Source organism: Capricornis sumatraensis, chromosome 14 (genome assembly GCF_032405125.1).
Source record: "Capricornis sumatraensis isolate serow.1 chromosome 14, serow.2, whole genome shotgun sequence".
NCBI lineage: Eukaryota > Metazoa > Chordata > Mammalia > Artiodactyla > Bovidae > Capricornis > Capricornis sumatraensis.
In genome coordinates this window covers 72,923,587-72,946,423 of record NC_091082.1, presented here as the reverse complement: position 1 = coordinate 72,946,423, position 22,837 = coordinate 72,923,587, and the positions used below count along the sequence as shown (strand labels likewise).

General features: G+C 45.8%; 1 pseudogene; it reads left to right on the top strand.

Annotated features, from left to right (window-relative positions):
* Positions 1–2,968: 2,968 nt before the first annotated feature.
* On the top strand, positions 2,969–20,188 carry LOC138090291 (serine/threonine-protein kinase PLK1-like; annotated as a pseudogene).
* Positions 20,189–22,837: the final 2,649 nt, after the last annotated feature.

Here is a 22,837-nt window from a genome sequence, read left to right as displayed (position 1 = left end):
ACATTCTTTGGCATTGCCTTTCTTTGGGATTGGAATGAAAACTGACCTTTTCCAGTCCTGTGGCCACTGCTGAGTTTTCCAAATTTGCTGGCATATTTAGTGCAACACTTTCACAGCATCATCTTTCAGGATTTGAAATAGCTCCACTGGAATTCCATCACGTCCACTAGCTTTGTTCGTAGTAATGCTTCCTAAGGCCCACTTGACTTCACATTCCAGAATGTCTGGCTCTAGGTGAGTGATCATGCCATCGTGATTATCTGGGTTGTGAAGATCTTTTTTGTACCGTTCTTCTGTGTATTCTTGCCACCTCTTCTTAATATCTTCTGCTTCTGTTAGGTCCCTACCATTTCTGTCCTTTATCGAGCCCATCTTTGCATGAAATGTTCCCTTGGTATCTCTAATTTTCTTGAAGACCTAATTCATCTAACTCAGATGACCATTATGTCTACTACTGCGGGCAGGAATCCCTTAGAAGAAATGGAGTAGCCATCATGGTCAACAAAAGAGTCCAAAATGCAGTACTTGGATGCAATCTCAAAACAACAGAATGATCTCTGTTCATTTCCAAGGCAAACCATTCAATATCACAGTAATCCAAGTCTATGCCCCAACCAGTAACACTGAAGAAGCTGAAGTTGAACGGTTCTATGAAGACCTACAAGACCTTTTAGAACTAACACCCCAAAAAGATGTTGTTTTCATTATAGGGGACTGGAATGCAAAAGTAGGAAGTCAATAAACACCTGGAATAACAGGTAAATTTGGCCTTGGAATACGGAATGAAGCAGGGGAAGACTAATAGAATTTTGCCAAGAGAACGCACTGGTCGTAGCAAACACCCTCTTCCAACAACACAAGAAAAGACTCTACACATGGACATCACCAGATGGTCAACACCGAAATCAGATTGATTATATTCTTTGCAGCCAAAGATGGAGAAGCTCTATACAGTCAGCAAACACAAGACCAGGAGCTGACTGTGGCTCAGATCATGAACTCCTTATTGCCAAATTCAGACTTAAATTGAAGAAAGTAAGGAAAACCACTAGATCATTCAGGTATGACCTAAATCAAATTCCTTATGATTATACAGTGGAAGTGAGAAATAGATTTAAGGGACTAGATCTGATAGATAGAGTGCTTGATGAACTATGGACTGAGGTTCATGACATTGTACAGGAGCCTGGGATCAAGACCATCCCCATGGAAAAGAAATGCAAAAAAGCAAAATGGCTGTCTGGGGAGGCCTTACAAATAGCTGTGAAAAGAAGAGAAGAAAAAGCAAAGGAGAAAAGGAAAGATATAAGCATCTGAATGCAGAGTTCCAAAGAATAGCAAGGAGAGATAAGAAAGCCTTCCTCAGTGATCAATGCAAAGTAACACCTTACCTTACATAAACAAAATTGGAGCCTGGTGACAGTTGGGGGCACTGTGCTAGATCTGAAGGCAGAGTTCCTTGAGCTGGAAGGAATAAAGGAAACCCTCACAGAGGAGAGGGCTTTCCTGGTGGCTCAGCTGGTAAAGAATCTACCTGCAATGCGGGAGACCTGGGTTCAATCCCTGGGTTGGGAAGATCCCCTGGAGAAGGGAAAGGCTACCCACTCCAGTACTCTGGCCTGGAGAATTCCATGGACTGTATAGTCCATGGGGTTGCAAAGAGTTGGACATGACTGAGCGACTTCCACTCACTCACAGAGGAGTCCTGGTGGAGAAGAGAAGTTTTGCAGAGTAGAGACAGTGTGAACTTTGTGACCAGATGTATCTGTGTTGGAACCTTAGTGCTGCAGCAGCCTGTAGCTAACCTAGCTAAGCAACACGTAAGGGCTTTGAACGGTAGGCCTTTAATACTCACAACAACACTTTAAGGGAAATTATCTTTTTATTTTATGAGAAATGGAAACTTAGTTCAACTCCCTGCCCTTGGAGATGTACCTGAGAGGACCACTGCTGGGCCTAGAACTTGATGCTGCCTGGAGGGAGGCCATGCTCTTGACCGTTAGACTCCTACACAAAGATGCTTTCTGTGGGGACACGATATTTGAGACACCTGTCCTCATTGAGAATGAGTTTCTTAGTTTCATTATCTCTAACATGGAATTAACAATATGCATTTTTCAGGGTTTTTGTGAAAATTAGAGAGACTATAAAAAGGCACATGGTAGAGTTCCTTGAAGGTTAAGAGACCTCCTTTGACAAGAGAACTGCAGAGCCCATGCTTATTACCTCTATTTCTTTTAAATTAAATCTCTTTAAAAAACATTACCTCAAATCAGAATGGAACAATTTTCGAGTCAGAATAGAACAGTTGTGGAGTCTGAATTCATTTCATTTTATATTTTTCCAAATTAAAATCACAGGTATTATAGTTTTCTCATTAAAGCTCTAATACATGTTGATGCATTAATTATGGAAAACAGAAACCGTAAAAAAAGTAGAAATATCTTTATTTCCCACTGCTCAGAGATGACTACTGTTTTCTTTTTATTTCTTTATTTCCAGTATTTCCTTAATATATATTTAAAAAAAATAGAACTGGTGTCATATTGCATGCTACTGTACTATGCTGCTAAGTCGCTTCAGTCGTGTCCGAGTCCGACTCTGTGCGACCCCATAGATGGCAGCCCACCAGGCTTCCCCGTCCCTGGGATTCTCCAGGCAAGAACACTGGAGTGGGTTGCCATTTCCTTCTACTTACTAGATAACACATTTAAAACACAATGTATCATGGACACTTTACCGTGACACCAAATAAATCTTAAAATATATGAGAATGAATATTTACTTTTCAATTTTCTTTACAAAGCAGATCATTACTTTCATAATGAAAAAAAAATATGCTTAAAATCACTCGCTATGTTAAAATATATTTTTGAGAGGGGTGCACTGCTTTACCCAATGAGTTTAGTGTCCTGTATTTTACATCTTGCTCAGGCAATTGGAGGGGGATAATCCCCCAGCAGTAACCATGACGTATGAAATGGAGCTAGAGATAGTGGATTTTGTGAGGCTTAAATTAGATCAGTTATGCAATGTCCCCAGGAGAGTGTGGAGCACAGTGAATGCTAGGTAATGACAGAATCGTGTCAGCCAATGACAATGCAAGATGGGCGTTCACAGGGAGTGCCATGAGAATTGGAGGGTAGCCCTGCCAGGGATGTGCTGGAGCCAGCTCTTGCAGGCTCTGAAAAGCAACTGTTAAATACTCAAGAACTTTGCATACTGGTGGTAAAGGTTGTAGCTTGAAATCTGTCATAGTAGAAACATGTATACCACAGAAATTGGAAATCAGCAAAAGGTACAAATCAGGGCTATTTGTTTGTTTGTTTATGTATATATTTTCTCAACACACCACTGGTAGGAACAACCCAAAGACAAGCTTTGCTGCTTCTCCAAGTGGTGGAGTCCTGCAAAAAATGCTTCTGAGGTCTTGCGTAGCCTTAGTCGATTTTGCAAAAATGGAAACAGATGAGCAGGGGCTGAGATCCTGGGCTGATTTCTCCTGCTTTAGCTGGAAAGAGGAGTAGGGAAATAGAAGCAATGCAGAACCAAAAGGGCAAACAGAAGAGTTTTGTTTGTGCTCCTAAAACAGAAATGACTGGATTAGAGGATTAAAGTAAAGGAGATGGGGACGCTGTCACCTGGAGAGACTAGGACCTCTCAGTGGGAAGTGGATAAGAAATGCACAGTTGGAGAGAAATGCTTGCTCAAGGAGAAGGCTGTGGGAAGGAGTCGAAGAATGGATACACACAGCAGGCTCGCTTCCAACATGTCACCAGGATCAGAGGCATAGGGTCTGGGTGCTGGAAGAGTTCACAGATTCCTGGCTCCCCTCTAACCTCCGAGGAGACAGGGGCTGGGAATTGAATTAACCACTAATTGCCAATGATGTAATCAAGTGTGCATAAGTAATAAAACTTCCATAAAAATTCTAAACAATGGAGTCCAGGGGAATTCCCTGACAGTCCAGTGGTTAGGATTTGATTTTCACTACAGGCGTCATGGGTTCAATCTATGGTTGGGGAACTAAGATCCCACAAACCGCATGGCACAGCAAAAACCGAAAACTGGGATTCAGAGAGCTTCTGGGTTGGAGACTGCATCCATATGCCAGGAGGGTGGTATACTGCAAAATACTTGGGGTCAGAAGAAGCTCCTGTATTCTGGACACTTCCAGACCTTGCCTTCTATATTTCTTCATTTGGATGTTCATTTGTATCCTTTATAATAAACTTGTAATAGTAAGTAAAAGATTCCCCTGAGTTCTGAGAGCCATTTATTGATGGCAAATTTTCAGTCCTGAGAAGGAAGGGGTCATGGGAACCTGTGATTTGTAGCCAAGTCAGACAGAAGTGTGGGTAACCTGGGGACATACTAGTTGTGAGGCATTTAAGTGGGGGTAAGGGGAGTCTTGGGGGACTGAGCCTTTAAACTCTGGGGTCTGTACTCACTCCAGGTAGGTAGTGTCAGAATTGAAGTAGATTGTAGGGTACTTGTTTGGTTTCCACAGAGAACTGGAGAATTGCCTGGTAGGGAAAACCCACACATTTGGTGTCAGAGTGTTATGTGTGGAAACAGATCCTCATAGCAGGAATGCTATTTTATTATTCATATATTAATATATGTGTGCATATATACATATATATGTGTATTATACATGTATATTACATATGATAAAGCTAGTTTCATTTGGGAAGGGAAATCCCAGCAAAAGCTGGCACTGAGTGCTTGTTGTGCCAGAAAAGTTCTGACAGAAAAATCAGAAGTTGCCAAGAAGTGATGGCTCTTATTACCTAAATATGTGAATTTGAATAAATTTGAATAAATAAATAAATAATTTGAATAAATCTATTTCATGTCTCTGGGCTCCAATTTCTCACATAAAGTGGAGTTTTCTGCAAATGATCTGAGGTTCCTTTCTGTTTCAGAATTTGATGTTCCTGAATTGTTAGCCGTGAGAAAGTCAGCGTGAGGTACAAAGTGAGGATGCAGGTCCTAGAATCAGACGGCGCTGGACTCAGTACCAAGGCTGTTGTTACCATACAGCTTTGGGCTAAGGAGATTAACTCTCTAAAAATGAGGTTTCCACTAGTTCCCATTTGGGAAATGGGAAAATAAAAATGACATAATAAAAACATAAGAATTGATTGGAAAGTAAACTTAAAGGACTAAGCATACGTACTAGCATTTTATCTGATACTGATTAAGAGATAAACTTTTAATACACAAAATAACGTACTCCATATTAATTACAAAGCTCTGCTTCATCATTTTAAGGTGAAACCATTTAAAAATAGGATATGAAACTCAGTGGGGTAAAATTAGCTGATGATGAAACAACAGACTATCTTTGCAGGTTGTTTTTTTTTTTTTTCAGAGAGCTCATTTTTGAACAGTTTACTACAGGGACTATTTTATTTTGGAGAGATTTGTCCACGTTCTTGCAAACAGGTTCTGCTGAATGAAATTTTTCTGGGTTCAGAAAAACTGAGAGGTTTTTATTCTCCCCTGTGCTAATGCATCACATTTTACATAAAATTGAAAGGAAAAAAAAGTTGTGAGCAGAATTTTATCAACCAGAACATTTTAGAAATACAGAACCTGGGCTTTTGATTTTACACCATAAATCTAGTAAAATGTAGGAAACCATCTTCTCGAAATGCCGCTGCCATCATTTTCTACCTGCAGGTACACATTTTGCCCTGGGAGGAGTGCGTGCATGCTAAGTCCCTTCAGTCGTGTCCGACTCTTTGCAACCTCATGGACTGCAGTCTGCCAGGCTTCTCTGTTCATGGGGATTTCTCCAGGAGTGGGTTGCCATGCCCTCCTCCAGGGGATCTTCCTGACCCAGGGATCAAACCTTCGTTAATTTTGTCTCCTGCGTTGGCAGGTGGGTTCTTTACTACTAGTGCCACCTGGGAAACCCCTGGGAGGAGAGCTACTTCATTTCTTAACAATCATAACGATTTCTCTGTGGAATCCCAGCTGCTGCTGAGGACCAGCCTGTCTGAGTATATCCTTCAATGTGAAGTCAGTGACTCGATCAGAACCTGAAATAGTCTTACAGAAAAAAATCAATTAGAAAGTTGCATTGTGCAGACTCGATATTGGATCTTCAGCTTCACTGTATCATTACAGAAACGATTAAAAAAAAAAAACTAAAAATGGTACAAATAGAAGGTACTATTTTAAATTGGCCAAAAGTCATGGTTTGAGTAAAGACCAAGAAGGAGAATAAACAAACAATGTGGAAGGATTTGGGATGTGATTATTTTCATGGCATAACTGTATATTTCACCAAGCACCAGCATGAGGTGTGAAAAAGCAACATTCTTTCTAACTGGGAAGAGATGTTCAGGAAAGCAGGACAATTCTTCCCCCTCTGAAGAATTGTGTCTTAGAACTGTCAGTGTTGGATTTGCTGTAGTGGAATTTGGCTCTCTGCAATGAATTTCTTCTCCATCAGAGTCTCCTGTGTCTCGCACTCTGTTTTTAATTTGACCACCAGCCTTTGGCATTGAATGAAAAGCCCCAAACTCATTCAACCAGAGGCTCATGGCATAGAACAAATCATTTGTTTGTTTTTAATGTATTTCCTTTCCCAGCCCAAATACTAAACTGAAATGACACTGAAATTATCGATCTGAAAAAGAAAGAGAAAGAAGTCAAGGGATTTGCCTTATTTAAAAAATGTATCTATAGAGCAGGCAGGGCTGTGGGAAACCAGTTCCCATCAAATGACTAGGAGATAAAAGATTATTCAGATTCAAATTTTAATTTTGTTATTAATTTACACTAGTAATAGCTAATATAATTATGCCATGTCCAGTTTATAAATTGCCTTAGCATACACTGGTTTCCTAATTTGACCCTCAAAGCAGCATAATGATACAGATGCTAATATCATCCCCATTTCACAGATAAGAAGACTGAAACTCTGAGACACTGACATCATCCAGCTTTTTCAGTTAACGAGAGGCAATATTTGAAATCAAGCTTGTTCTGACTTCAAATTCCTTGTTCCTGCCAGGCCTTTTAAAGATCTAAAACCATGGGATTCTTGAGTTGAAAGGGAACTTAGAGAACTGCTGGCCAGCTTTTGCCTGATTCTGAAGGATGTTAAATACATTTCCACAAGACAACATTTGGGAAATGCCAAATTAAAGGTTGTTAAGTGGATCAAACTAGATAGCATATTAAAAAGCAGAGACATCACTTTGCCGACTAAGGTCCATCTAGTCAAGGCTATGGTTTTTCCAGTAGTCATGTATGGATGTGAGAGTTGGACTGTGAAGAAGGCTGAGTGCCGAAGAATTGATGCTTTTGAACTGTGGTGTTGGAGAAGACTCTTGAGAGTCCCTTGGACTGCAAGGAGATTCAACCAGTCCATCCTAAAGGAGATCAGCCCTGAGATTTCTTTGGAAGGAATGATGCTAAAGCTGAAACTCTAGTACTTTGGCCATCTCATGCAAAGAGTTGACTCATTGGAAAAGACTTTGATGCTGGGAGGGATTGGGGCAGGAGGAGAAGGGGACGACAGAGGATGAGATGGCTGGATGGCATCACTGACTCGATGGATGTGAATCTGAGTGAACTCCGGGAGTTGGTGATGAACAGCGAGGCCTGGTGTGCTGTGATTCATGGGGTCGCAAAGAGTCGGACACGACTGAGTGACTGAACTGAACTGAAGTGGATTTCTTGACCACAGAATGTCCCAGAGCTTTTATTTTGCTGGCTAATCTTGATGCTTTTTCTGCACTTATTTGGCAATGAATTTATCTTGGGGTCCATCTACCTAAGAGCCACATCATGTCAGGGATCTGGGATGAGCTGCCCTCTCTGCTTCTTTATAGAAATAAATCCTCACTTGTTCTGGATTTTTCTTGGAGTCACTCCTATGCCACCTCAAGTTGACCTGGAAGGAAGTGGAAGAATTGAACTTTTGTTATTCAACTGATTTACCATTGGAAACAGGAAGTGGTAATGAAATGGCAGATTTCTGCCCTCCTGATTCTTTGTGCAAACATTTATTAGTTGCGCTCCAGATTCCAGGGACTGGCTGGGGATCTGTGTGGAAAGATGGAGAGGAAAGTGGAAAGATGCCCTCAGTGTGTTGTTCCCTCATTCTCTAGTGTGTGTTAGTTGCTGAGTCGTGTCCAACTGTTTGCGACCCCATGGGCTGTAGCCAGCCAGGCTCCTCTATCCATGGGATTCTCTAGGCAAGAATACTGGAGTGGGTTGCCATTCCCTTCTCTCATACTCTAGAACAAGGTGCAAACCAATCTAGCAAATAATGACGAACACCTGATGAAAGGGGGCACTCAACGGAAGCCCAGAGAGGGCGGTAGCTCATCCTGGTGAAGACGGGTGCAGGGGGCAGGTTTGTGCTCAGGTGCCTGCTTTCCCTCTTGGAGGGACAAAGGTCATATCGGCCCCTTCAGCTGCCCCAGGCGAGGAGGGTGGAGACTGTGTACCCAGCTGACAGAAGGTGTGGATGCCTTCTGGGACCCACCCCAGCCCCAGGGCATTGGCGTCTGTGCTCCATAGCTTTCCTGACAGAAAAAAAAAAGATTGAAAATGTCTCACCTCCACATGTCCTATTTTTAATTGATTTTTGTACAGACTCTTCAATCAGGGTATGAATATTTAATTGTCCTGTCAGGTCAGATCCTTCCTGGTCAGACAGTTAAAAATGACTTTGGACAGGGGAGGAAATGAGGTGGTGGAATGGCATGAAATGAGGAAAGGGAGGCATTTGCTCACAGGGGATCAGACCTAAGGACCAAGGAAGGTCCCGAGAAGAAGGGCACCTTGCTTTCTTTGTCTCTGTCCCTCCACGACACACCTCGTAGCAATGCAGCCTTTGTCCAGAGGCCACAGGGAGTCATGTAAGAGCTTAGACAACACCTAGGCCTGAGGAGAAAGTAGGCGATTTCTTCAATGAGGAGAAGCCAAGAGGGTGGTCCCTGGGGAAGGGTCCAGAAGATGAAGTGTTCATGCTCCTGGTTTCCTAAGTTTGTGAGGACCTGATTGGTGTTTTGACTCCAGGCTTCACCCCAACCCGGGTGGAACCTGGCCGCACACACCTTTCTTTGAGAAATGGCATCTCTCTTGGCTGCCCAGCAGCACAGAAGCTGAGAAAATGGCCCAGGAACTATTTCAGGTGAACACACTCTCACAGGCAGTGAATAAACGTCTCAATGTGACTTGTTCCAAGAGACTATTAATAGGCAGGCGATGAGAGGGATGGGAGAACTGAATTTCATTCCGTTTTGGACTCTCGTTTTGTGCATACCTCTTTTTCAAACACAGAAATGAGGCCCAGAGGCACAGGGAGAAGGTGGCCACCTCCCACTCCTCTCCCAGCAGCACACTCACCGAGGGTCCCATCACAATCCTTTCTGACCCCTGCTCACGCCTTTGCTGAACACAAGCCTCCCAGGTCCAGACAGTCACAGAACAGCAAGAGGAGGTGACGCCTTGAGTCATATTCATATTTGCTTCAACATTGCCGTTGCCTCTCTGTGCATCCGTGTGGTTTGAAGAAGGGAGTCTCATGCAGGAAACACCTGCTGAAAGGAGGGCTTTGGAAATGCCCAGGTGTGGTTGATTGTCTTAGCAGTGGGCTGGGGGTGATCTCAGCATTTATTGGGGATAGGGCAGAGATGCTAAACAGATTGAAATTCTCTGGCTGGTGTTCCCAACCAAGAACTGCCCCTGCCCTGCATGACTGCTGGGGGCCCTCTATGCATTCTCCGTGGAGGATGTATTTGGAATGGTCTCACAGTACATCTGAATTCCATTTCACTCATCAGCACAAAGTATTTGTTTCAAGTTTTCAAACTTGAAGCAAGACATTTTCTAGGAAAACTCGATTTTTAAAAAAATAAGTCTTTTATATTTACTCAGATATGTCTTTTATATTTACCATTTCCAATGCTCTTTAAAAATTTTATTTTTATTTATTTGGCCGTGTCGGGTCTTAATTGCTGCTTATGCAATCTTCAGTTGCGGCAGGTGAGATCTAGGTCCCTGATCGGGGACTGAACCCGGGCCTCCTGTATTGGGAGCACAGAGTCTTAGCCACTGGACCCCCCGGGGAGTCCCCTAGGAAAACTTGATTGTAACGGCTGTGGGAAATCAAGGAAAGACAGAATTTTGTTTTGTCTGGGGCTTTACCAAGAATTGTTCACCTTTACCAAGAGCTGTTCACCTCCTTTTGGAATTAGATCCCTGATGGCAGTGACACTTGTGGTGTTTGTTACCAAAACCACACACCTGTGGCAGTCTGCACCTGCAGCTGCCAGATTTCCCTGCCAGAGGATCTGAGTACTTCCTGTTGGCTCCTGACGGAATTGCACCAAACCTCTAAATACTGAAACACATGATGTTATTCTAAGTGACTCTGGTTTTATTTTGCCTTTGTATTACATTAGGGCATTATACCGGTTTTTAAAATGGTATGTAGTAGTAGTTTAATTAATATCAAATTTAATTATTAATTTTATCATTAATTAACTAGTTGATTACTATTTAATTTAACATTAGTTTAATTTCAGGAATGTAGAGGGGATATTGCAGAATATTTGTTGTGGGGAAGACATTGTTTCTGCTCCAGGTCCTAAGCCTGGGGTGAAATGTCTGATTTAGGCTTTAAAACAGGACAGACTTCTGAGAGACAAGCCAGGCAGATGGATCATCAGCCATGGGACTTCCTGAATCTTGTGTTCTTTTCGGAGGCTAAAATGCTTCTGCAAACGAAAGTGCCTGCAAGGATCGGGCAGTTCATGGGAAAGAGTAAAGAAGCAGAAAAACAAGAGTTCAAGGGCCTTGGCAGGGGCACTGGCTCCTGGCACTGGCAGGGACACTCGGGGTCTGTGCCTACTGACTGTGGCCCCACAGAGTTGCAGGCATAGTGTCACTAGATTTTCCACGTTTGCAGTGGAAGCTAGAAACCTGACGTGCTGTCCGTCATATAAAGGCTAGGTAAGACTGGGTTGCTCTAAGAAAGCCAACCACACAATGGCTTAAGGGACCTGGATGTGGATTTCTTTTGCAGGTCATGATCAAAGCAGAGCGACAGTCTTGTGTGGCAGGAGCAGAGGGACAAGGGCATGGAGGAGAACATGAGCAGCAACATGAAGACCCAGATCTGGAAGGCCCAACTCCTCCTCTGTTCCACGTGTATATGACCTCTGCTTGGTGGGGAAATGTCATTTTTAGCTGGGCAGCTATTTCATGGCTGTACCACTGACCATCTCTGCCAGTGTACTTACCCCAGGCACTTAAAGTATGACACATAGATCAGTCCCCTGCAGACCATGATGCTGAGCTTGACTCGAAGACTGCCAGCCCGGCCCTGCTGGAATTCCCTGTTTAGTTGTAGATTTAAGTTAAACAGCTGGGGAAACCATTCAGACTAGAGGAGAAAGGAGGAAGACAGGTGGGCCAAGGTGTTGAAGTTGGTGGAGGGGTGGCATCCTCAGAGCAGACACACATAGTGGGGACAGCTTGGAGGACAGAAGCCCACAGACCTTGAACGCAGGCATGGGAGGTTTCATCCAGGTTATCTGTCTTACCTCCACTTGCCTGGCAAACGCCTCTCAGGCCAGCCTAAGTGCTCCTCTCCTACGTGCCTGGCACAACGCCGATTGCACGTGTCATTTTCTTTGTCTATTTTTGTCTTCCCATCTAGACTGCAGTTCTGTTTTGCTCACTTTTATATCCCTAGGGTCTTACAGAGTAATTATTAATAGTAGAGTAGGTGCTCAACAAATCCTTGATGAATGACTGAAAAAAATCCTGTGATCAGTGGGTAATTAATGCATCCTACTGAGTCAGTGCTAGGAACCATCAGGGTGCTTTGTTAAGAAGACTAATCTGGCCCTGGAGGTAGGTATGGCAACCCACTCCAGTGTCCTTGCCTGGAAAATCCTAGGAAAAGGAACGGGCGACAGTTCACAGGCTCGCAAGGGAGTCAGACATGACTTAGGGACTCAACAACAAGAACAAGAGGACTAATCTGGGACTTCCCTGGTGGTTCAGTGGCTAAGACTCCATTCTTCCACTGCAGAGGGGCATGGGTTTGATCCCTGGTCCCCCAGTTGGAGACGTTCCACATGCAGTGGAACCAAAGAGAAAAGGCAGACTAATCTTGTTATCACGTTCAGAAGGCCAGAATCAGCAGGCCAAAGACAGCATGGGTTTCATGGGGAAGTGCTCTGTGATGGAGGGCAGAGATGGCCTGTGGGAAGGGATGGGCTGCAAAAGGCTGATGGGTTGGAGGTGTCTGCACAGGGAGCGGAGAACTGGAAACTCCTGCTTCTGGATTTCTGTTTCTTTTCTAGTCTAGAGTTAACAGGCTTAGCTGAGGTGCCTGTCACTAATGCAGGGCCTGAGTGGAGGAGACAGCAGTGAGCAGCAAACCCTTCAGGGTTCTGTGTCCTATGAAATTGAATTAAAATAGAAATTCTAGGGGAGGCTTCCTGGATGAGGGAGCATTTACGATGGGCTTTGAGATATGCAGAAAATGAAGGTTCTGAAAATGCACGTGAGCTTTGTTAATTTGCCAAGAACCTAGCAAGAGTCTAATAAATATTTTTATGAATGAAAATTAAGAAATGGGCAGATAGCTATGGTTTGTACTAGTCTTTCTGGAAGAATGACTAGGGGTTCCTCTCAAGTTGGGAAGCTTTTGTTGCTGTATCATGCCTTGGCCACTCAAGCCCATTGAAGGAAGCCCACTGATCTTTGAGGAATAAGATTCTGTTGTGTCGTGTAGTCTGTGCATGAGCTGTAAAGGAATTTCCAGACATGAAGCAGAACGAGAGGAAAATAGAGTTTATTAGAGTGGGAGACGCTGCTAGAATGGTGGGCCAGCTCAAAGGAGAGCTGTCCCCTCTTGAGGCCTAGTAGCCAATTTTTATAGCCTCATGACAGAAAATTTCTACTGGAAGAGTGGCATTAGGTTATTGGTAAGGATGCTATAGGGTGGGTAATAGGGCAGGTATTTTACTTAATATAGGGTGGGGGAACCGGCTGGTTTAGATCAGGAGGCTCATGGTAACAGTTGCCATGGGGCCTGGTTAATTCCAGAATTTTTTGTCCTGTGACCTTGGTCTAAGGCTCCACACCTGTGACCTTGGTGTAAGTTTCTGCACCTGTGACCTTGGTCTAAGGCTCCACACCTGTGACCTTAGTCTAAGGCTCCGCACCTGTGACCTTGGTACAGGGCTCCACATGCTGGCTATGAGGGGTGGGAGTTCCAGAAGTCAAGTCAGCCCTTCCATGGACCAGTGATCAAGAAAACACCAAGCAGGTGGCAGGCCCTGTGGCCCAGGATTGACCTGGCTGCTGACCTTGCCAGTCACCCTTGCCAGCCTGGGGAGACTCCCACAGCCCCCAGGGACTGGCAGGCTGCCCCAGCATCCACTGTCACATCCCCAGGGCTGTGAAAGAAAGACACAGGTCTTCCATTGTGTGCAGGGGAGTGCGGCTGTGGGCGGGGAGCCTCAGACAGAGCATGTGTTTGGGGAGAGTCTCCATAATGAAACAAAGCCTCGGCTGTTAGGAGATCCCTCCCGAGTCAGGCATTTGGATTGTGAGGCTTGGGTTAAGGAAAGGGCTTTCTCTGCAAGCACAACAGATGCCTGGAAGTGATGTGCCCACTCCAGATACTTGTGAGAGGCAAGACTGAAAGGCCCAGCGTGGCTGGTGGTCAGGGCCACTGCGCTGCCAAGCAGGTATTGGGAGCTGAGGGTGAGGAAGGGTTGGGCTTGGTTTCAGGGCTTAGAGAAGGAGGCTCTGAAGGTGGCTGGAGGCGAAGGGGACACAGAGGAAGATCCTGTTGAAGAACTAGAGGGGAGCTCAGCTCTGTCCTCTGTAATGGCCTGGGGGGTGAGATGGTGAGTGGGAGGGCGGGGTTATATGCATACATACAGCTGATTCACGTTGCTGTACAGCAGAAACTAATACAACGTTGTAAAGCAATTATTCTCCAATTAAAAACATTCAAGTTTTGCCATCTAGCCCTCGACCTTGCCTAAGACGTTTTCCTTCTTTGTGTCCTCTCTTCTGCACCTGTGCTGCGCTGGCCCAGGGTGGGTGGGGGTGGGGTGGGGGTGGGGCAGCTGGTCATGCTTCAAGAGGCACAGAGTCCCACACCCACTGAAGGGCTAAGTGTCAGTGATTCGGATTTCCTTGCACTTCATAAGTATATCATGGATACTCAACAGACACAGCACAGTAACAATTTCTGGCTCAGAGATTCCCCCCTTCTGGAATTCTATTCTCTACCAAGGTCAAAGGGTCCCCAAATAACCTAAGGGAGTAATGATTTCCCTTTCCACAGCTTCTTGGATAGATTAGAAATAATAAAAGGCTTGGGCCTAAGAATTAAAAATTGGGATGGATCTAAAATACTTTGCTCCCAAATATCTTATTCTTTCAAAGACGATGATTCCAATAATTGAGATTCTGAGTGAGACTGAAAAATGTTCTATGGGAAAAAGATAAGATTTCTTTGCAGAACAATAGATTAAGTGTTTTTAAAATGAAAGAGAACTAGAAGGTTAAAAATTCCAAAACTACCTCTTAAATTAATCAACCAAGGAAGCTGACATTTCCATTATTATGATGATAGCAAGACTTGTAAGCGTGAATATCTCAGACGTACTAGAATGCCATATTTTCAAGGAACTTTTTTTCTTTTTTGGTCAAGCCATAAGCCTGGTAGGATCTTAGTTCCCTGACCAGAGATTGAACCCATGCCCTTAGCAGTGAAAAGGCAGAGTTCTGACCGCTGGATTACCAGGGAATTCCCACAAGAGACTTTTAAAGGTGAACTTAGCCCAACATACATACTTGACAGGTAAGAAACCAAATCCCAGAAGAGGGGCTACAGTAAGACACGAAAAATGTGTATTCAGAGTTTACCTCCTCCTGTGCTGACTGCAGATGTGATGTCAGCGTGTCCATACCTGGCACCTGGCTGCCTGGGACACCTGCAAGGCTGCCGTGGGGTGATGTGTGGTTTGATTTTCCTCCGCATCTCTTCCTTTGGGAGGACACTCCTCTTCTTCTAGATCTGGCAGTCAAGGTGCTGTTCATCATGGGAGGGCCCTTGATTCGGGCTGGTCAATAGTGACAGAGATTGTTCTGGAGTGGGCATGTGATCCAAAGCGGAACTCTCGAAAGTCTTTTCTTGGGATTTTTATATGGATTGACCCAAAGCTGCAGAGGCCATGTAAGCAAGCTTCCCTGACTGCAAAGAGGAAGTATATGAAGTAGGAGAGAATAAGGTTACTCTGGGAGGAAGAAAACCTAAAATTAGATAGACAGATGGTTGATAGATGATAGATACATACCTAAGTGTATACACACACACACACACACACACACACACAGAAACCTAGAAAGAACCAGCTCCTGCCCTTGATAGTTCTTTCGCTCGAGCTAGTTTGTTATTATTGTTATTATTTATTTTGGCCATGCTACCTGGTTTGCAGGACCTTAGTTCCCAGACCAGGGATAGAACCTGTACCCCCTGTAGTGAAAGCACAGAGTCCTAACCACTGGACCACAGGGGAATTCCCTACTTGAGCTCATTTACATTAAGCTTCTGTCATATGCAAACAAAAATCTTGTAATCAATACAGTAGAAACACACAGCCCTGTGACTTTTTGAAAAAAATTATTTATTTTTTAATTGAAGGATAATTTGCTTTACAGAATTTTGTTGTTTTCTGTCAAACATCAGCATGAATCACAGCTGGCCCTGTGACTTCATCTCGTCCTTTGTCATCCCCTTCTCTTCCTACCTTCAATCTTTCCCAGTATCAGGGTCTTTTCCAATGAATTGGCTCTTCACATCCGGTGGCTAAAGTATTGGAGCTTCAATTTCAGTATCAGTCCTTCCAATGAATATTCAGGGCTAATTTCTTTTAGGATTGACTGTTTTGATCTCCTTGTGGATTAAGGGACTCTAAAGAGTCTTCTCCAACACCACAGTTCGAAAGCATCAGTTCTCAGCCTTCTTTGTCCAACTCTCACATTCATACATAACTTTGACTAGATGGACCTTCATTGGCAAAGTAATGTCTCTGCTTTTTAACATGCTGTCCAGGTTTGTCATAGCTTTTCTTCCAAGGAGCAAGTGTCTTTTAATTTCATGGCTGCAGTCACCATCCACAGTGATTTTGGAGCCCAAGAAAATAAAGAAATATAAATAGAATCCCTTTCCTCACCTAGAATGTCTTCCCTGGGACTTGGCACTAGGAGAAGACTGGGGGCCTTTACTGTTGACCACATCCTTCTTTTGTCTATTTAAAAACATTGACAAGACAATCTATTAAAAATATATAAACATTTTGAAAAGTTACAGCATCCAGCAGCCAAATGCAACTGTTGATTTGGCCACAAGACAGTGATGATGCATAGGCTTTATTGCGTTCTGCTGCTCACTTTACGCATTATTTAGAAACACACAAAAAATGGCCATCTTCATTGTGGTAATGGCTGTACAACACTCATCCATGTTATATGGCAGTTTATTAAATGTTCAATATTTTTAAAAAAGAACACCTAGGTGGTGGTCTGCTTTTTTGTTGTTTAGTTGCTAAGTCGTGTCGCCTCTTTGAGACATCCTGGACAGTAGCCTGCCAGGCTCCTCTGTCCATGGGATTCTCCATGGCAAGTATATTGCAGTAGGTTGCCATTTCCCTCTCCAGGATCAAAGCTGTATCTCCTCCACTGGTAGGTGGATTCTTTACCACTGAGCCACAGGGGAAACCGTCTTCTGCTGCTTTTCTGCAAACTTTTGTTTAAATTTATTTTCAGGTAAAATGTTGGGCTACTTCCAACAAGTTCCCCCAAAACTGCACATCGGTGCTTGCCTTTGTCAATGCCATCCTTTCTGCCCCTGGGATCTCCCGTCCCTTTCCTTTTCAGTCCTTTTTTGGTTAACTCGCTTATACTTTAAAGCCCTGCTCTGACACTCTCTTGTTCATTTGTTCTTCTTTTATCAAGAATTTACTGAACCAAGTGCTATGCTGGGAGCTGGGGCTATGACAAGGAATGTGACTTTCATTCATTCATTCACCCAGCAGGTATTTCTTGAAGGTCTACGATGTGCCAGTGGCAGTGTTAGGTGCAGGAAATCCAGTGGTGAGTAAGATGAGGTCCCTGCCCTTGCGGAGCTTAGATTATACTGGGAGATAAAAGGCAGAATTCATTAAGGAGTGGGAAGCGTTCTCCAGTCATTTATTTCCATCCATCTCAATAGCTCTTTCTTACCTGTGTTTCCGACTAGACTGAGGAATGTGAGGAGAGAGGCTGTGTCCTTCACTTCGTGGCTCTGCTGGGCAGCGGTGCACTACTGCGCTGAAGTGGGCACCTCTGGTGGCAAAAAAACACCCAGAGTGTATTTTGTCCTTTAGAGGAAAGGCCGTTTCCTCCTTCAGGAGAACTGTGTCTATGTCTGTGATAGCTGAAAACCTCACAACTCAAACCCAAGAGAAGCTGTTTCAGGTATTCCCAGAAAGCTGTTTCACCTTTCCTTCCTTTGTCAAGAGCAAAGCTCATCTGATTTAGGAAAAGTGGTCTCATTCATGGCCTAAGCACACCACAGGCCCCAGGAGGAGCATGTTCGGGGAAGGGCCCAGAAAAAGCCAGGGAGAGGCTTTCTGGAAGCACTGCCCCCACTAGTAGGGGGTCTTCTAGATGGAATATCCAGAGAAGGGGCCACGACTGCCATGCAGCCAGCTTCCCTGGGACCACCCTTAGAACACCAGCCCGTCAGCTGCCGCATTGTGGCCTTCTCTTTACACTGTGAATTGTTAGCAGTTTCTAAATAGACCATTCATTTTTCCTTTTAGCACAGAAGGGTCTCAGAACTCCAAATACCACAAGGGGCCTGAATGTTTCAACTCAAAACATTCCCCAAACCGCAGCCCTCGGGTGAGATGCAGAGCTAGCCAAGGCTTTGGAGGAAAAACAACCGCCCACCAGCCTGGAAACCACTGGGTACACAGGCAGCTGGGTCGGCTTGCTCCCAGAGGCTGGGAGACAGCGTTTTTACCAGTCGGAGTTAAGCTGATAAAACCGCCTTCCCTTGACTTCCCCTCTGCCGGAGGAAACAAACCCGTCTGGCGGCTGGATGCTGAGTGTGTGGGGCATGGGGTGTGGGGCATGGGACCAGGCTGCCCAGGGTACCTGGAGAACCCAAGCCACTGCTGCCTCATGTCTTCCTCCCCAATTGTGGGAGGGAAAAAAAAAAGGAGAGAGAGAAAGAGTGAGAAGAGCTTTTGTAACATTCTCACAGCAGCATTTGATTCAGAGAGAAGGCTAATAGCGCCAAACTGCTGCTCAGACCCTGTGTAGTCGGAGGAACAGCTCCCAGGAACACAAGAGAGGTGGCGCTGCAGCCCGCCTGGGGAAAGACTGGATTCTTGGAGTTGAGGCTCCCAAGGCCCTTACAGACATCCAGCGGGCAAAAGAGATCCCAGAAGGCCTAGTGGACCCATGCAGTGGGCCACACATTCTCCCAGGCTGCTTTCTGGGGGAAGAGCAGCTTCGCCAAGTGCTTTGGCATCTCTATCTTGATGAAGACCCCAAGGAGGCATTTGCAGGCAAGATCTACCCAAGTCGCTGGAGCTCAGGCCGCACCAGAGGGTGACGATGACCTGGGAGAGGTCTATTCACTGCCCCTTGCCTGCCAGCATGTAGTCTGAGGCTTCCACAGCTTTTTTGAGGATGTGAACTTCATGTTGGTCATGTTGGGGCTCTGCTGCTGAAGATCTCTCTTGGAGCCACAATAGTGGAGGAAATCCATGAGCCAGGACAAGACCCGCTGCTACCTGCGGCAGATAGTCCTTGATTGCACCCAAACCGGGTTGTTCACCAGGATCTCAAGCTGGGCAGAGTCTTCCTGAATGAGGATCTGGAGGTGAAAATAGGAGATTTGGACCAAAGAGGAATATTTTGGGGAGCAGAAGAGCCTATCTAAATACCTAGTGCTTCCCTAGCAGCTCCGTGGTAACGAATTTGCCTCTCAGTGCAGGAGACCTGAGTTTGATCCCTGGGTTGGGCAGATCCCCTAGAGAAGGAAATGGCAATCTACTCCAGTATTCTTCCCTGGGAAATCCCATGGACAGAGGAGCCAAAGAGTAGGATGCTGCTTAGCAACTAAACAACAACAAACGATTCCTGAGGTGTTAAGCAACAAAAGGCAGCGTTTCCAGATGGGCGTGGGCTCCACTGGGTGCATCATGGGTGCAGCTCACCTTTGAGATCTCTTGCCTAAAACTTACTGACTTCTGCATCAAGAAGAATGAATGCAATATTCCCAAGCGCATAACTGCCTCTTCCAGAAGATGCTGTAGACAGACCCCACTGCTCACCTGACAATTCATGAGCAGCTCAAGATCAGTTTTTCTGGCTACATCCCAGCCCATCCCCCATTACCTGCCCCACTATTCCATGAAGATTTTCAATCGCTTCCAGCAGATTGGACCCCGGGAACAGGAAGCCTCTCAGAGTTCTCAATAAAGGCCTGGAGAACCCTATGCCTAAGACTCTCTGGGAAAAAGAGGAACCAGTGGTCCAGGAGATCAGAGAAGCAGTCAAGTGCCACCTTGGTGACATGTTGTATTGGCCGCATAATGTGAACGCCTCCAAGCCCTCTGAGAGGTCAGGCAGGAGGAGGCTGAGGATTCTGCCAGCATCACCATCTTCTGAGTCAGCAAAGTGGGGGGACTACTTGGACAAGTGCAGCCTTGGGAGTCAGCTGTGTGGCCGAGTGTGGGGGTGTTCTCCAATGACGGGACTCATCTCGTCCTCCAGCCTGTTGGTATCTGTCTGCAGTAAACAGAGTGTGATGGCGCAGTGCTCCACCTCACCGTTGAGTTCCCATTCCAACTCCTCCACGAAGACCACGCTCCACATATTTCCAGAACTCCATGAGTGGACACTTGCTGAAGGTGGGCACCGTTGGGAAGGTGTTGGACTAGTCCAGCTACCCGTGTACCTGATTTTGTGCACACAGCACCATCATCCTGCACTCAGTACTGGCTGGGTGCAAATTGGCATCTCCCAGGCCCATAGCAAACTCATCCTGTGTCCAGCGTGGCAGCTGTCACTACAGCAACTAGAAGCTGGGTTTCCCAAGAACTGCCTGAACCTCCTGGAGTAACGCATCTGCTCCAAGGGTCTGACCGGTCAGCTCCACCATGTCCTTCCATGGTGGACAAGCTACTGAGCTCTGGCTTGGCCTCTAACCACCTCAGGACCTCCTCACAGCTCCTCCCCTGGGACTTGTGCCCCTCCTCGCCCTCACCTGCACCTTGGGCCCCTATGGGTTAGCTCCATTGTGCTGGTTCTGTGTGTGTGTGTGATAGTCCCCCAATCCTGAAACCTGGCAGCTAAAAAGAGAGTATGTCGTGCTTACAAGTGGGGTTTGCTATATACATTATTTTTGTACATGTTGAGTTGTAGGCTCTATGGCCATATGAAGTGTATGGAATACTGCTATAGAATTCAGGACTGTTTTTCTTTGGCTTTATACACGTTAAACGTGTGAATCTTTCAAAAAAGCTATGGTGAGTGCTGATTGGCTACTAGTTTTCACGTGCACTCAGCGGCTGCCTGGGTCAGCCAATTGAAAGCAAGGATTGATTACTTCTGAGGTGACCCGTGGAGGTGGCTGTGTGGGTAGATGGGAGGTCTGCCTTCGCTGGGTCTTAGCCCAGTATGTCGAGTAACAATGGTAAACCAATTCAGTGGTAACAAACACTGTCAAGTAACAATGGTAAACAAACACATTATGAATAAGTTCTTGAAGTGCCTCCTGCTGAGAGCAGCAGGGCCCCCTCTGCTGGTAGGGCCTGAGAATGCTGGGCTGAGCCTGTCACGAGGACAGGTCTCTCAGGACTGGTCTTGGGGGAAGGTTATGGAACTCGTGCGAACTCCTTTGAATGAGCTGCTGACTCCAGATTGTCTAGCTGGCATGCAGAAAAGCTGGGAAGGTAAGTGGAAAGCTTGGGAAGGCAGAGAAGGGGAGAGGGAAACAGGGCGAGAGAGGAAGGGGGAGAGAAGAAAGGAGGAGGGAGAAAAGAAAAGTAAGGAACCTCCAGGGGTAGGTGCTGTGCAGGAAGGGCTGCCTGGGGTCCCTTCCACGTCTCACAGCGGCCTATGTGTATGAGGAGTACATGGTGGGTTTGGTTGAGGAGGGACACATTTAGGGGAGCTGTTTCAACTGGAGGAAGGGAAGATGAGATGGAAGGAAGGATGAGAATACTGGAGGGAAGCTGGAGAAAGTGGCTCAGAGGTGGCCCAGGCAAAGAATGTGATCAAGCAGAGAGGACGTGGCGTGCTGACCCAAGGCACACATGTGAGTGGGCCTAAGGCTGAGTGGTTACAAGCTAGGCCTCTGAGTCAGATGACCTAATCCTGGGTCTGCATGCATGCAGTGTGACCTTGGGCAAGTTACTCAATCTCTCTGTGGCTCAGTCTCCCCAACTATAAAGCTTCATAGGGGTTATCTGAAGGGTTATGTGAGAGAACATTTCGTCTCTGTTTGGTATGTGGCAGTGACTGTTATGAGGATGGACCAGTTGGGGACCAGTTGATGGCCTTGATGTCACACTGTCCCCCAGTGACTGTCAGTGTTTGGTAGACTCTTCTTCTGCTAAGGAGTCCATTTCACCTGGGACCTGAGGATGCAAATCAGCTCTGATCGTGATCAAGAGACTTCAGTTTACCTGGGTCTTCCTACTTAATACCAATGACCCTGTTTACTTATAGTTTGGAAAATCTTCAAGCTTTTTCCTTCCAATTTTGTGTGGGGGAGGAGGGGTGGGAATGAGGAGATGTTTGTGGCCCCTGGCAGGAGTCAGAGGGGACCCCGGGGCACCAGAATTCCAGAGTCCCTAGGAGCACAAATCCTGAAGATTATGTCAAGGATAAAAGAGGATTTAGGGTGACGATTTAAAGCTTCCTTTCTCCTTTTTCGGCCAAGGGCCTGGGAAGAGGGGGTGGGAGCTGAAAACAGACAGAGCCTTGTTAGTGACTTGAATTTTCACATGTAGAATGATGGAGCTTCGGAAGGGAGTTTTCTGCTCTGCGTGGCCCGCCCATCCCACGCCATCTAACCTGATCTTTAAATCGGCAACTCCATTTGTATTCCAGTCTGACCATGGGAGACTCATATCCCTGTGGGCCCCAGCCTTGGTTTGTAGCTGATGAGAAGTGTTCAGGGGAGGCTTCAGCCAACACAAAAGGACTGTGGGGAAACTAGCCAGCCCCAGACTCACCCCACAGCTGGGGCCCTGGGAAGCAGGGAGGAGGCAGACCAGTCTTTACAACTGCTTTTTATAGGATACTGTCTGTCTTGGTTATATTCAAGGCTCTCTCAGTCCCAGATAGGAGAGCAAACCATGAGAACCCAGTGTCAGGTCAATGACCAAGTGCCGAGCATACCAATGACCACAGCTCTGGGAACAATTGGAGCAAGTGCTTGAAATTCCAGCCGCGAGCCTGGCTGCCCCACGTGAGGGGATGCTTATGTCTCGGGTAACATCCCAGCTGGCAATTCCCTAACTCACCAGGAGTTCAACCACGGCAGCCCCAGTTATAACCACCATAACCCCCACCCCACACTTTGGCTCTGCCCCAGACAAGGTCCTGTTCTGTGTGTTCAGTTGAGAGATGCTGCAGGAAGATGAGCAGCCACTGCTCCCAGCCCCCTTGCAAAGGGGACCCAGCTCTCTTGGGGGTGGGAGCTGCCTTCCCTGAGGTTTGTCAATTTGATGGGAAGAGGCTCCTTCCCGAGATGCTGTGTGTT